The following is a 4,408-nucleotide window of genomic DNA, read 5'->3' as shown; positions in this document are numbered from 1 at the left end:
AGTATTTCACAGCTCTGAGCTTTTTCAACCAGCCCACGAGAAGGAACCACAACATGGCAACCAACCAGCTGACGACTAGCAGAAAAATGATTTTAGAAAAATCACGTAAAGCACGAAAGCCTGTCAAAATTAAGGCACTGATGTGAAGCTCTGCTGGGGCTGGCGAAAAGGAGCTGTGAGGCAAAATGAGGAGGACTGTCCTATTGCCCTCAACTGTCAAAGCATGAGCAGGCATAACCGTGATTGACACAGCAGTGATTGACATACTAATGATTGACACGCTAGTAACATATTGGACACCCTCCTTTTCCTACTGCTCATCCTTCTGACTGGACTCACCCTTTCTGGTTTTAATATTGTTAACCCTCATTTTACCTGGTAAGAGACAGCCTAGCTATAGCGCATAGTATTCACCTGCCTCCCCTGACTGTAGTGAAATGCCATTAATAACCAAAACGCATGTAAGCTTTCAAGCATGAAATGAAAGTCTAGGAAATACCCTGATACTGTGGTCCCAGAGAAAACTGACTTTCGTTTTTCTTCATTTCTCTAACATCTGGTACGCGTTGCTGGGGAATGATGCTCGGCTCAGCCTTGGACTGCTTCCACGCTGTGGATATGGTAAAAGAGTCAAGACACCTGTACCTAAAAGCAAGACCATCCAAGTCTGCTCGGAAATGCTGCCGGAGAGGTATTTATTCTTTTCAGATGAGATGTAACTGTTAGGCCCTGACTGTACTGGAAAGATCATACTGTACTTCTTGCAAGAACTGGGATATTAATTTCTGGCGCAAATTAGAGGGCAGTTTTGTTCTCCCAAAATTCCCCCACCCTGAGTTAACAGTTGGTAGTATTAATCTTTATTCCTCCATCAACAAACACAAATTCTGTTGCCTCGCCAGCACAGTCTGGCTGTACAGTCCCAACCCCAAGATACAGTGGTGAGGGAATATGCTGTAATGCTATTTCTCACCAAGCCTGAGGCAGCATTATTGTGACCTTTCTAAGCCTTTAAAAACTGTCACACCTTGCTATCTACACTGCTTCCTTGATGAAGACAGCTCTGCAGCAGGCGACAGGCCACAAGTCCACGCCTCAGACGCGATGCCAAGGAGGGGATAGGGGCTGTATCCCACCTGCCTGAGTCCACGCTCTGGGGTGACAGCACTGATCTCCAAAAAGGGCAGGACTGCACTAATAGATCAGGCTGTGAAATGGCACAGCTAAAACAATATCCGTATTTTTATAGTCACCATCCTAGGAGACACCGTGGGCTGTCTGCTCATTAGCCCCAACGCTGGCTGTTGCCCAAAAAGTGTTATCACAGTATAAATAATGGAAACATGCACAAAGGAGAACAATATCCTCTGTATTATCTGCCTTTTTGCTCCCAAAAGATAAAATTCAGTGCAGGGGTACCATTCGCAGCCCTCTAGCAGGTTATAAACACAGACAACATAAACACAGTCAGCACTCCAGGTTCAACACTGCTGAGGGTTTCGAAGCCAGGGGTGGTGATTTGGAGTCAGCCTGCTGCTTTATTTGCAGTCATATAAAGAATAAAGAAGAGGCATAACACAGCAGTGACAGCTCAGGCCACAGAGAGTCGGTGATGGAGGAGCCTTGGCCACAGTCCTAGACAGGTGGGATCACACACTGACATTGCCAATGCGTTATATTTTACTGATGCAATATTATCGCAGCATAAATAATGGTGCAAGCAGAAAAAAAGCTTCATTTATAACAGTCAAAAGTGACTCTAAATCTCAATCTGTCTCCAAATAAAACCACTCAGTGCCATCGCTAAGATATATGTGCTCCACCAAAGGCTTTGTCTAACGAGCAAGAGACAGCCCAGAGGGAAGACTCAAATAAATACCATTTGTGCCAAGCTCATAAAGTGTGTCTTTCCAATCCGGGGCTTGGCTCACCCATGCCAGCTGGGAGAAATCATCCCAGGTAGATCTGAATGCCTACAGGGATGAACAAACAACTCTACAACAGCCCAGGGTAGTAGACTGAGCTATTTATTACAGGCAAGGGCCAGAAACAAATGTAGTGACCTGTAAAACCAAACACTTTTGTGGCTCTTACTGAAAGAGCGCAGGATATTCCTGTTCCAGGATTCAACACAATGGCTATGTCTAGCCGGACATGCCTTTAAGTGATTGAACTCCAGCTCTGTCTGGGCAAGGCATCAAACTCCACAAATCTCCATCCAAACCTCACACCTGATGGCACGCTGAGCCAGGCCAGACAATGTTCTAGTTCATGTCCCACTTCTGCAGCCCCCTCTATCCCAGCAGAAAACTGCCAGCCAGTCTGCCCTCTTTTAGAGGAAGTAGAAAAGATCAAATGTGAGCAGAGCACTTAAAAACACAAAGCAGCCCTGTTGAAAAAAAGCAGAGGTCCAGGGGTTGTATGGACCATAGATTAAGGCCTTGTGAAACCATGCAGCTGAGAAACACCTCAAAGCACCAGCTGCAAGAAATGCAGGATCACAGAGCAGTACAGGTGGGAAGGGATGTTTGGTAGGACCAACTTCCCCACCAAAACAGGGCTAACTTCAAAATTATGTCAGGCTGCTCAGGGCCTTGTCCAGCCAAGTTCTGAAAGTCTCCAAGGACAGAGATCTCATGGCTTCTCTGAGTCCATGTTCCAGTGTTTGACCACACTCACTGAGTGGCTACACCTCTTTGCTGACTTCAATACAGACACGGCATGACCAGTCCTGCCAATTTTTATACCCACTAGACATTACACAGACACAGGAGTGTCAGCACTAGCCACTATTCCTAAGGGGACAGAGTTAGGCTAAAATTTGAAGTGAGGCATTTATTCATGGACTCAAACCGTTCAGAGACCAAGAATAGGTTATTTTTGTCATAGTGACTCTTTTGGGGGGTTTCTTCCTCAAAGTCACTGAAGTGTCAGCATTGCTACCATCTTGGAGGTAATCATGAAGTCTACAGTTCAGCTAAACCATCACTGCATTTGTCACAGAACAGGACTCCAGAGTGAAAGGGTAACTTCCCTGTAATCCCATTCACACCACAGTTACAAAGGAAAAACTGAAGTCTGAGTCAGAAAAGCATTTAAGTTACATCAGCACCTAAGCAAAAGTTGCTCCTGAGCAACCTGCTCTAGTTGACCCTGCTTTGAGCAGGGGGATTGGACAAGACAGTCTCCAGAAGTGCGTTCCTTCCTCAACCATTCTGTGTGATTGTGCATGATTTTAGTGAAACTTAAGAATTCTTCATGTTGTTTTGAATATAACTATATTTAAGCATGCACTCCTGAAGTGAAGTATTACTGGGTAGCTTGCTGATAAAAACCATGGATTAAAACTAAGAAATTTTTGACAACTGGATTTTATAGAAATCCAAGCCTGGTCTGGAAATGAGTTTAGTGGCTTTAACATTTTCCTGCATGAGCTGCTCAGCCCCTGTGTTTATCCGTGTGGCTGTAGGGATTTCAAGGGAACTATGATGATTTACACTCTCTGAGGAGCTGATTCGACTTTGTAATGCCCGTGGTCATGTTGTCTCACTACCAATGCCACGTGCCTTCTTTACTTAATTTACTACATTGGTATCTGAAACTGTAATTCCTCTGGATTCGCTCTAAAACCTTCAGACAGATGACATTCAACAGGAAGAGAAAAAAGCCAAAGGAAAGGAAAAACACCCTTCTCACAGGACAAGAACTGCCTGTAATTTTACATATATGGCTTCTGATTTTTGCAATAGCAATTTGCATATTCAAATATCCATCATTTCAGTAGTGATTACACTGCCCAAGGTACACTTTCAACAAACCAGCCTTAGTTTCTGGCACAGCGAGTTTCAAGAGGAAAATACAGCCTGTTGTATCCTCAGTGAAAGAAGGCCCTTAAAATTTATTAAGCGTTAAGGCTGGATATCAAGAGTGCTAAGGGGCTGGAGGCAGAGCAGAAGGATAAGATGGATATGGATACAGATAGAAAAGGGAGAGAGGAGGAGAGGTTGGGGAGCTGAAGTATCTGGACAACCGCACATATGCGCGCATGCTGCACAGATGCTGGCATTGCTCCGGGGGACATTAGCCCCATCTTTTGCTCCAGATACTCCTTTCTGTCCCACATTTTGCTAAATTACAGACTAAAAATGCAAACATTTCCAATCCCCAAATTCTGCTGCAACTCAGCTTATGCTAGAGAAGCGATTTGTTTTGAGAAGAGACGGGGAGAACATGGCTCACAACCTGGAGATCAGGTTTCTCGGTCCTCTGAAAACTGTTCGAAGGGCTACAAGGCTATAGCCTGTCCCTGAAGAAAATCATGTCCTGTAACTATGACAGAAAACTGGGAATAGCACTGGCAGCAGAACAGACAGCCTCTTCCTGGGGACAAAAGCCAGAACACATTGAT

Source organism: Dromaius novaehollandiae, chromosome 13 (assembly GCF_036370855.1).
Source record: "Dromaius novaehollandiae isolate bDroNov1 chromosome 13, bDroNov1.hap1, whole genome shotgun sequence".
NCBI lineage: Eukaryota > Metazoa > Chordata > Aves > Casuariiformes > Dromaiidae > Dromaius > Dromaius novaehollandiae.
The sequence above is the reverse complement of the archived record's forward strand: the minus strand, read 5'-3'. Positions refer to the sequence as shown.